Source organism: Bombus affinis, unplaced genomic scaffold, assembly GCF_024516045.1.
Source record: "Bombus affinis isolate iyBomAffi1 unplaced genomic scaffold, iyBomAffi1.2 ctg00000083.1, whole genome shotgun sequence".
Lineage (NCBI taxonomy): Eukaryota > Metazoa > Arthropoda > Insecta > Hymenoptera > Apidae > Bombus > Bombus affinis.
In genome coordinates, this window is record NW_026108831.1 from 320,494 (window position 1) to 333,460 (window position 12,967).

At 27.2% G+C, this 12,967-nt stretch overlaps 1 long non-coding RNA gene across 1 annotated transcript in view; it reads right to left on the reverse strand.

Annotated features, from left to right (window-relative positions):
• The window catches only part of LOC126927369 (uncharacterized), a 115,368-nt gene extending 102,630 nt beyond the window's left edge, over window positions 1–12,738 (reverse strand). Inside the window, exon 1 of the long non-coding RNA XR_007715421.1 lies at window positions 12,414–12,738. This is a non-coding gene — a long non-coding RNA (uncharacterized LOC126927369). The remainder of the gene's footprint in view (window positions 1–12,413) is intronic.
• Between the last annotated feature and the right edge of the window lie 229 nt (window positions 12,739–12,967).

Here is a 12,967-nt window from a genome sequence, read left to right on the forward strand (position 1 = left end):
CGAGACAAATGGTACGTATAATGTACCTCAAACGGTAAGCGAATGTGTCGGTAAAATGAACTACTACAGAGACGCGTAGTAGACATCCGCGAAAGCATAGTACACTAAGGAAAGATAGGTTCGCATCGTAGCTAGTGCGTTAAACAGCTTCGTAACGGTACACCAGGAACACTATCCTTACCGGTAGAAACGATACACATACTGAAACCAATAATAATTTAATTCTATGCTGTTTCTACTCTTAATAAATTTTAAACATAATAAAATGTCAAATCTATAAACTCCCAACTAGATTTAATGTACCCTACTTTTAAACTATTTGAATTAAATTATACTAAATTCATAAATACTATTTAGAATAAATTTTTATACAAATTGTAAATTTTTCGATTAAACTACATTTTTAAATTTTTTACAAAAGAAATAATATATTTACGACATTACTGTATATACTTAATTGATGGGTCAACTATTAGATTGTATTGTAAAATATTTGCTATTGTTATTTTTCAAATTAATTTTAAAAATTTAAATCTACACTGATTATAAAAATTTAATTTAATATTAATAATCATTTTTATTAATTAATTCTTAAAAAAGTAATATTCAAATTACAATAGTATATATTTATTGAAATGTCATTTTATAATATTGGACAATAGAAATTTAATTTATTTAAATTTAATATACTTACGTGTGTGTGAGTATATATATATATAGATCTAGGTGTTACTATTTTAATTCTATATATTCTGCTTGAAAATTGTTAAAATTGTTATAAAACATTTCGAGGATAAGAATAGTCTGATGCGTGAGAAATGATACGTATAATTTACATCAAACCGTAAGCGAATGTGTCGGTAGAATGAACTAGTACACAGACGCGTAGGAGACATCCGCGAAAGCATAGTACACTAAAGAATGATAGTGTCGCATCCTAGCTAACGCGTTAAAGAGCATCGTAAAGGTACACAAGGAATACTTTCATTATATTTAGAGATGATAATATAAAAAAAATTGTTTTATCTTTCTAATATGTGTTTTACAAGACATATATATAACAATATAACAATTATAACATTATGACATTATAACAATTATAACAATTATAACAATTACTCTTATTTGGCTACTCTGTTAGTGCTGCTTCTCCCTCCTCTTCTTGCCAAATTGCATTCCATCTTCGTTTGTTGACGGATCCTGTGATGCAAATAGTCGCAAACTAACACACACACAGCAATATGCGTGTGAGTGTGCATGGCCTAAACAGAGTTGTAACGCATAATATTTCACACGCCTTTGGCATATGCACTGCTGAAGGACCCGGGTAAGGTGTGATTTGTTTCCCGTATATACATTCTACATTTGCGAACATTAGTGAGAAAACTAATCTCTTATAGGCCGCCCAGCGACGAGTCGATGTACTACAAACGCAAGAGGACTAGTTGTTTACTACATTAACCTCTTAGGTACGGTTGAATTTTGTGCGCGGCTGTTTGTCTGTACGGCAGAGTTTGACGCGAATTACGCGTAAAAGATACAACACTGCAATGTGTGATGGATAATACTGTTCTCCACTCAAGCACATTGGAACGAAGTTTTTGATAATTAAATTATTATTTTTCTTAAGGATATGATGCATATATTTTAACTTTAATAATTGAATTTAATAATGAATAATCCAATTGAGTGTGATATATTTTAAAGCAGAGTACGACACATAGACGACGCAAATTTCAAACTCATTGCGCGATAGTGTTTTTCAAATTGCTCTTCGTTTTCTATTTCCGAACTACATTTTGAGGTTAATGATTCTAAAGAAATTCAAGGGTGCGGATCGACATGTTAAAAGAAGCATCTGATAATCTATTGTATGTATATATTTCATCTGTTTTATATGTATATATATATAAACATATATATAATATATATTATAGTCCAGTATAAAATCTTTCAAAATGATTCTAACTATATTATTGTTCGTTAATCTATCAATCTGTAAAAATTCTAATTTCGGTTTACTCGTATAATGTACGTTTACACATATTGAAACCAGCAATAACTGAATTCTATACTGATTCCACTTTTAATAAATTTAAAAAATAGCAAAATATCAAATCTATTAACCCCAAACTAGATTTAATGCTCCCTACTCTTAAAGTGTTTAAATTAAATTATTCTAAAGTCATAAATACTATTTAGAATAAATATTTATACAAATTTTAAACTTCTCGAATGAATTAATTTTTTAAATTTTTTGTAAGAGAAATAATATATATACGACACTAATATAAATATTTAATTGATAGAGCAACTATTAAATTCTATTATAAAATATTTAATATTAGTATTTTGCAAATTAATTTTAAAAATTTAAATTAATATTAATTATTATCATTTGTATTAATTATTTCTCAAAAAAGTAAAAATGGAAATTACAATAGTATATATTTATTGAAATGTAATTTTATTAAATTGAAAAATAAAGATTTAATTTATTTAAATTTAACGCATGTACGTGTGTGTGTGTGTGTATATATATAGATCTAGGAATTACTATATTAATTCTATATATTCTGCATGAATATTGTTAACATTGTTATAAAACATTTCGGGGATAAGAATAGTCTGTTGCGAGACAAATGGTACGTATAATTTAACTCAAACGGTAAGCGAATGTGTCGGTAGGTTGAACTAGTACACAGACGCGTAGGAGACATCCGCGAAAGCATAGTACACTAAGGAAAGATAGTGTCGCATCGTAGCTAATGCGTTAAACAGCTTCGTAACGGTACACCAGGAACACTGTCCTTACCGGTAGAAACGATATACATACTGAAACCAATAATAATTTAATTCTATGCTGTTTCTACCATTAATAAATTTTAAAAATAATAAAATATCAAATCTATTAACTCCCAACTAGATTTAATGAACCCTACTTTTAAACTATTTAAATTAAATTATATTAAATTCATAAATACTATTTAGAATAAATTTTTATATAAATTTTAAATTTTTCGATTAAACTACATTTTTAAATTTTTAATAAAAGAAATAATATATTTACGACATTACGGTATATACTTAATTGATAGGTCAACTATTAGATTGTATTGTAAAATATTTGCTATTATTATTTTTCAAATTAATTTTAAAAATTTAAATCAACACTGATTATAAAAATTTAATTTAATATTAATAATCGTTTTTATTAATTAATTCTTAAAAAAGAAAAATTGAAATTACAATAGTATATATTTATTGAAATGTAATTCTATTAAATTGAACAATAAAAATCTTATTTATTTAATTAGAATATATAACACGTGTGTGTATATATATATATATATAGATCTAGGTGTTACTATTTTAATTCTACATATCCTGCATGAATATTGTTAACATTGTTATTAAACATTTCGAGGGTAAGAATAGTCTGTTGCGAGAAAAGTGGTACGTATAATTTACCTCAAACGGTAAGCGAATGTGTCGGTAAAATGAACTACTACAAAGACGCGTAGTAGACATCCGTGAAAGCATAGTACACTAAAGAAAGATAGTGTCGCATCGTAGCTAACGCGTTAAAGAGCTTCGTGATGGTACACCAGGAGCACTATCCTTACCGGAAGAAACGATACACATACTGAAACCAATAATAATTTAATTCTATGATGTTTCTACTCTTAATAAATTTTAAACGTAATAAAATATCAAATCTATTAACTCCCAACTAGATTTAATGCACCCTACTTTTAAACTATTGAAATTAAATTATACTAAATTCATAAATAGTATTTAGAATAAATTTTTATATAAATTTTAAATTTTTCGATTAAACTACATTTTTAAATTTTTTATAAAAGAAATAATATATTTACGACATTACGGTATATACTTAATTGATAGGTCAATTATTAGATTGTAGTGTAATATATATGCTATTACTATTTTTCAAATTAATTTTAAAAATTTAAATCTACACTGATTATAAAAATTTAATTTAATATTAATAATCATTTTCATTAATTAATTCTTAAAAAAGAAAAATTGAAATTACAATAGTCTATATTTATTGAAATGTAATTCTATTAAATTGAACAATAAAAATTTTATTTATTTAATTAGAATATATATACACGTGTGTGTATATATATATATGTAGTATCGTGGACAAAATGCCTAAGATATCGGCCGAACCGTATACAATGTTGCGAGAACCGCGGTGTCGTTGGGTACAACAATGTATCGTCGATCTTTTCAACTGAACAGTTTCGTCGAAAAGGCCTACGTGACCCTGGCCATGAGCGTTTTCGTGACACGTGCACTATAGGGCGGGGAAAAAACAAAAGAGACGCTAAAGACAATGTTAGTTAAGACGCAGGCGAGAACGAATGCAAAAGGCGTGCAGTATGGGTTGAGAATCGAGAGCGTGCGAGTGCGGATGCCGAAGACGAGAGTTATAGAGAGTGATTTGAGCGGAATAAGACTTTTGTGTTTTAGTTCAAGTTGAACATTTATCGTTCTCTGTCCAATTAATCCTTGTTATTTTTATTTATCTTAATAAATAGTATTAGGAGAATTTTACAAACCTAAATTATCCTAATCCCATCCTTTTCCGATACTACATATATATAGATCTAGGTGTTACTATTTTAATTCTATATATTCTGCATGAATATTGTTAACACTGTTATTAAACATTTCGAGGATAAGAATAGTCTGTGGCGAGAAAAATGGTACGTATAATTTACCTCAAACGGTAAGCGAATGTGTCGATAAAATGAAATACTACAGAGACGCGTAGTAGACATCCGAGGAAAGCATAGTACACTAAAGAAAGATAGTGTCGCATCGTAGCGAACGCGTTAAAGAGCTTCGTAACGACACACCAGGAACACTCTCCTAACCGGTAGAAACGATACACATACTGAAACCAATAATAATTTAATTCTATGCTGTTTCTACACTTGATAAATTCTAAACATAATAAAATATCAAATCTATAAACTCCTAACTAGATTTAATGCACCCTACCATTAAACTATTTGAATTAAATTAAACTAAATTCATAAATACTATTTAGAATTAATATTTATATAAATTTTAAATTTTTCGGGTAAACTACATTTTTAAATTTTTTATAAAGGAAATAATATATTTACGACATTACTGTATATATTTAATTGATAGGTCAACTATTAGATTGTAGTGTAAAATATTTGCTATTACTATTTTTCGAATTAATTTGAAAAATTTAAGTCAACCCTGAATATAAAAATTTAATTTAATATTAATAATCATTTTTATTAATTAATTCTTAAAAAAGAAAAATTGAAATTACAATAGTATATATCTATTGAAATGTAATTCTATTAAATTGAACAATAAAAATCTTATTTATTTAATTAGAATATATAACACGTGTGTGTATATATATATATATATATATAGATCTAGGTGTTACTATTTTAATTCTACATATTCTGCATGAATATTGTTAACATTGTTATTAAACATTTCGAGGGTAAGAATAGTCTGTTGCGAGAAAAGTGGTACGTATAATTTACCTCAAACGGTAAACGAATGTGTCGGTAAAATGAACGACTACAGAGAGGAGTAATAGACATCCGTGGAACCATAGTGCACTAAAGAAAGATAGTGTCGCATCGTAGCTAACGCGTTAAAGAGCTTCGTAACGATACACCAGGAACGCTCTCCTTAACGGTAGAAACGATACACATACTGAAACCAATAAGAATTTAATTCTATGCTGTTTCTACTATTAATAAATTTTAAAAATAATAAAATATCAAATCTATTAACTCCCAACTAGATTTAATGCACACTACTTTTAAACTATTTAAATTAAATTATACTAAATTCATAAATACTATTTAGAATAAATTTTTATATAAATTTTAAATTTTTCGATTAAACTACATTTTTAAATTTTTAATAAAAGAAATAATATATTTCCGACATTACTGTATATACTTAATTGATAGGTCAACAATTAGATTGTATTGTAAAATATTTGCTATTACTATTTTTCAAATTAATTTGAAAAATTTAAGTCAACACTGATTATAAAAATTTAATTTAATATTAATAATCATTTTTATTAATTAATTCTTAAAAAAGAAAAATTGAAATTACAATAGTATATATTTATTGAAATGTAATTTTATTAAATTGAACAATAAAAATTTTATTTATTTAAATTGAATATATATATGTGTGTATGTGTATATATATATATATATATATATATATATAGAGAGAGAGAGAGAGAGAGATCTAGGAGTTACTATTTTAATTCTATATATTCTGCATGAATATTGTTAACATTGTTATGAAACATTTCGAGGATAAGAATAGTCTGTTGCGAGACTAATGGTACGTATAATTTAACTCAAACGGTAAGCGAATGTGTCGGTAGGTTGAACTACTACAGAGACGGGTAGTAGACATCCGCGAAAGCATAGTACACTAAGGAAAGATAGTGTCGCATCGTAGCTAGTGCGTTAAACAGCTTCGTAACGGTACACCAGGAACACTATCCTTACCGGTAGAAACGATACACATACTGAAACCAATAATAATTTAATTCTATGCTGTTTCTACTCTTGATAAATTTTAAAAATAATAAAATATCAAATCTATTAACTCCCACCTTGATTTAATGCACACTACTTTTAAACTATATGAATTAAATTGAACTAAATTCATAAATACTATTTAGAATTAATTTTTATATAAATTTTAAATTTTTCGGGTAAACTACATTTTTAAATTTTTTACAAAAGAATTAATATATTTACGACATTACTGTATATACTTAATTGATGGGTCAACTATTAGATTGTATTGTAAAATATTTGCTATTATTATTTTTCAAATTAATTTTAAAAATTTAAATCTACACTGATTATAAAAATTTAATTTAATATTAATAATCATTTTTATTAATTAATTCTTAAAAAAGTAATATTCAAATTACAATAGTATATATTTATTGAAATGTCATTTTATAATATTGGACAATAGAAATTTAATTTACTTAAATTTAATATACTTACGTGTGTGTGAGTATATATATATATATAGATCTAGGTGTTACTATTTTAATTCTTTATATTCTGCTTGAAAATTGTTAAAATTGTTATAAAACATTTCGAGGATAAGAATAGTCTGATGCGTGACAAATGATACGTATAATTTACATCAAACCGTAAGCGAATGTGTCGGTAGAATGAACTAGTGCACAGTCGCGTAGGAGACATCCGCGAAAGCATAGTACACTAAAGAATGATAGTGTCGCATCCTAGCTAACGCGTTAAAGAGCATCGTAAGGTACACAAGGAATACTTTCCTTATATTTAGAGATGATAATATAAAAAAAATTGTTTTATCTTTCTAATATGTGTTTTACAAGACATATATATAACAATATAACAATTATAACATTATGACATTGTAACAATTATAACAATTATAACAATTACTCTTATTTGGCTACTCTGTTAGTGCTGCTTCTCCCTCCTCTTCTTGCCAAATTGCATTCCATCTTCGTTTGTTGACGGATCCTGTGATGCAAATAGTCGCAAACTAACACACACACAGCAATATGCGTGTCAGTGTGCATGGCCAAAACAGAGTTGTAACGCATAATATTTCACGCGCCTTTGGCATATGCACTGCTGAAGGACCCGGGTAAGGTGTGATTTGTTTCCCGTATATACATTCTACATTTGCGAACATTAGTGAGAAAACTAATCTCTTATAGGCCGCCCAGCGACGAGTCTATGTACTACAAACGCAAGAGGACTAGTTGTTTACTACATTAACCTCTTAGGTACGGTTGAATTTTGTGCGCGGCTGTTTATCTGTACGGCAGAGTTTGACGCGAATTACGCGTAAAAGATACAACACTGCAATGTGTGATGGATAATACTGTTCTCCACTCAAGCACATTGGAACGAAGTTTTTGATAATTAAATTATTATTTTTCTTAAGGATATGATGCATATATTTTAACTTGAATAATTGAATTTAATAATGAATAATCCAATTGAGTGTGATATATTTTAAAGCAGAGTACGACACATAGACGACGCAAATTTCAAACTCATTGCGCGATAGTGTTTTTCAAATTGCTCTTCGTTTTCTATTTCCGAACTACATTTTGAGGTTAATGATTCTAAAGAAATTCAAGGGTACGGATCGACATGTTAAAAGAAGCATCTGATAATCTATTGTATGTATATATTTCATCTGTTTTATATGTATATATATATAAACATATATATAATATATATATTAGTCTAGTATAAAATCTTTCAAAAAGATACTAACTATATTATTGTTCGTTAATCTATCAATCTGTAAAAATTCTAATTTCGGTTTACTCGTATAATGTACGATTACACATACTGAAACCAGTAATAACTGAATTCTATACTGATTCCACTTTTAATAAATTTAAAAAATTGCAAAATATCAAATCTATTAACCCCAAGCTAGATTTAATTTAATATACATACGTGTGTGTGGGTATATATATATAGATCTAGGTATTACTATTTTAATTCTATATATTCTGCATGAATATTGTTATGATTGTTATAAAACATTTCGAGGATAAGAATAGTCTGTTGCGAAACAAATGGTACGTATAATTTACCTCAAACGGTAAGCGAATTTGTCGGAAGATTGAACTACTACAGAGACGCGTAGTAGCCATCCGCGAAAGCATAGTACACTAAAGAAAGATAGTGTCGCATCGTAGCTAACGCGTTAAAGAGCTTCGTAACGGTACACCAGGAACACTATCCTTACCGGTAAAAACGATATACATACTGAAACCAATAATAATTTAATTCTATGCCGTTTCTACTCTTAATAAATTTTAAACAAAATAAAATATCAAATCTATTAACTCCCAACTAGATTTAATGCACCCTACTTTTAAACTATTTGAATTAAATTATACTAAATTCATAAATACTATTTAGAATAAATTTTTATATAAATTTTAAATTTATCGATTAAACTACATTTTTAAATTTTTAATAAAAGAAATAATATATTTACGACATTACTGTATATACTTAATTGATAGGTCAACTATTAGATTGTATTGTAAAATATTTGCTATTACTATTTTTCAAATTAATTTGAAAAATTTAAGTCAACACTGATTATAAAAATTTAATTTAATATTAATAATCATTTTTATTAATTAATTCTTAAAAAAGAAAAATTGAAATTACAATAGTATATATTTATTGAAATGTAATTTTATTAAATTGAACAATAAAAATTTTATTTATTTAAATTGAATATATATATGTGTGTGTGTATATATATATATATACAGAGAGAGATCTAGGTGTTACTATTTTAATTCTATATATTCTGCATGAATATTGTTAACATTGTTAAAAAACATTTCGATGATAAGAGTAGTCTGTTGCGAGACAAATGGTACGTATAATTTACCTCAAACGGTAAGCGAATGTGTCGGTAAAATGAACTACTACAAAGACGCGTAGTAGACATCCGTGAAAGCATAGTACACTAAAGAAAGATAGTGTCGCATCGTAGCTAACGCGTTAAAGAGCTTCGTGATGGTACACCAGGAACACTATCCTTACCGGTAGAAACGATACACATACTGAAACCAACAATAATTTAATTCTATGCTGTTTCTACCATTAATAAATTTTAAAAATAATAAAATATCAAATCTATTAACTCCCAACTAGATTTAATGCACCCTACTTTTAAACTATTTAAATTAAATTATATTAAATTCATAAATGCTATTTAGAATAAATTTTTATATAAATTTTAAATTTTTCGGGTAAACTACATTTTTTAATTTTTTACAAAGGAAATAATATATTTACGACATTACTGTATATACTTAATTGATAGGTCAACTATTGGATTGTAGTGTAAAATATTTGCTATTACTATTTTTCAAATTAATTTGAAAAATTTAAGTCAACCCTGAATATAAAAATTTAATTTAATATTAATAATCATTTTTATTAATTAATTCTTAAAAAAGAAAAATTGAAATTACAATAGAATATATTTATTGAATTGTAATTTTATTAAATTGAACAATAAAAATTTAATTTATTTGCATTTAATATATATACGTGTGTGTGTATGTTACATATATAGATCTAGGTATTACTATTTTAATTCTATATATTCTGCATGAATATTGTCAACATTGTTATAAAACATTTCGAGGATAAGAATAGTCTGTTCCGAGACAAATGGTACGTATAATTTACCTCAAACGGTAAGCGAATGTGTCGGTAAAATGAACGACTACAGAGAGGAGTAATAGACATCCGTGGAAGCATAGTGCACTAAAGAAAGATAGTGTCGCATCGTAGCTAACGCGTTAAAGAGCTTCGTAACGATACACCAGGAACACTCTCCTTAACGGTAGAAACGATACACTTACTGAAACCAATAAGAATTTAATTGTATGCTGTTTCTACTATTAATAAATTTTAAAAATAATAAAATATCAAATCTATTAACTCCCAACTAGATTTAATGCACACTACTTTTATACTATTTAAATTAAATTATACTAAATTCATAAATACTATTTAGAATAAATTTTTATATAAATTTTAAATTTTTCGATTAAACTACATTTTTAAATTTTTTATAAAAGAAATAATATATTTACGAAATTACGGTATATACTTAATTGATAGGTCAATTATTAGATTGTAGTGTAATATATATGCTATTACTATTTTTCAATTTTATTTTAAAAATTTAAATCTACACTGAATATAAAAATTTAATTTAATATCAATAATCATTTTCATTAATTAATTCTTAAAAAAGAAAAATTGAAATTACAATAGTATATATTTATTGAAATGCAATTCTATTAAATTGAACAATAAAAATTTTATTTATTTAATCAGAATATATATACACGTATCAGTATATATATATATATATATATATATATACATCTAGGTGTTGCTATTTTAATTCTATATATTCTGCATGAATATTGTTAACATTGTTATTAAACATTTCGAGGATAAGAATAGTCTGTTGCGAGACAAATGGTACGTATAATGTACCTCAAACGGTAAGCGAATGTGTCGGTAAAATGAACTACTACAAAGACGCGTAGTAGACAACCGTGAAAGCATAGTACACTAAAGAAAGATAGTGTCGCATCGTAGCTAACGCGTTAAAGAGCTTCGTGATGGTACACCAGGAACACTATCCTTACTGGTAGAAACGATACACATACTGAAACCAATAATAATTTAATTCTATGCTGTTTCTACTCTTAATAAATTTTAAAAATAATAAAATATCAAGTCTATTAACTCCCAACTAGATTTAATGCACCCTACTTTTAAACTATTTAAATTAAATTATATTAAATTCATAAATACTATTTAGAATAAATTTTTATATAAATTTTAAATTTTTCGATTAAACTACATTTTAAAATTTTTAGTAAAAGAAATAATATATTTACGACATTACTGTATATACTTAATTGATAGGTCAACTATTAGATTGTATTGTAAAATATCTGCTATTATTATTTTTCAAATTAATTTAAAAAATTTTAATCAACACTGACTATAAAAATTTAATTTAATATTAATAATCATTTTCATTAATTAATTCTTAAAAAAGAAAAATTGAAATTACAATAGTATATATTTATTGAAATGTAATTTTATTAAATTGAACAATAAAAATTTTATTTATTTAATTTGAATATATGTACGTGTGTGTGTATATATATATATATATAGATCTAGGTGTTACTATTTTAATTCAATATATTCTGCATGAATATTGTTAACATTGTTATAAAATATTTCGAGGATAAGAATAGTCTGTTGCGAGACAAATGGTACGTATAATTTACCTCAAACGGTAAGCGAATGTGTCGGTAAAATGAACTACTACAGAGACGCGTAGTAGACATCCGTGAAAGCATAGTACACTAAAGAAAGATAGTGTCGCATCGTAGCTAACGCGTTAAAGAGCTTCGTGATGGTACACAAGGAATACTTTCTTTATATTTAGAGATGATAATATAAAAAAAATTGTTTTATTTTGCTAATATATGTTTTACAAGATATATGTTGTTATTTTATGTTTTAGATGTAGGATCGCGTTAGTTATTATTATGTTATATAGATAATAAATCCACACTTCTCGAAGCAGAAAAACCTTTATTGCACACACTTAGAAGGGTCACAAACGTATGAAAGAAAAAAAGGCAAGAGGGGTCCTAAAACTATCGATCAGTTGTGTCGACCGTGTCTAGGTACAACTTCGAATTACTTCTGTTGTAACTAGCCGTCAGCATATAGATGGCGAGCGAGAACTCACGTTGTTATTTTCAACACCCCCTCTCAACGGAATTCGAGCGCTCGTCAAACCAATAGTCTCTAGGTGAGCATTATGACTTGGCCTTCCCAAACTTTTCGTTAACAAGTCAGCTGGCATCTCATTCGAGGGCATGTAGCAAATTCCAATGATCCCCTGTTGGAAAATCTCACGAACATAGTGATGTCGGACGTCTATGTGTTTCGTACGACCGTGGAACATTGGGTTTTGTACCAGCTTAGCTGCACTCTGGTTGTCGCAGTATATTTTGGTTGCTCTATCTTCAGCTACTCTATCGAACTTGTTTAGGAATCGTCGTAAGTGTACGGCTTCTTTAGTGGCTTCTGTTAGCGCCATGTATTCGGCCTCGGTGCTGGAAATCGCCACACTTTTTTGTTTTCTAGATTCCCATGATATGGCACTATTTGATAATTTGAATATGAAGCCAGTTCTAGATTTCCTATCGACAATATCACCTCGCCAGTCGGAGTCGGTATATCCTGTTAGATCGTCACCAGTGTCTCTGAAACATAGACCAATGTTAGACGTTCCC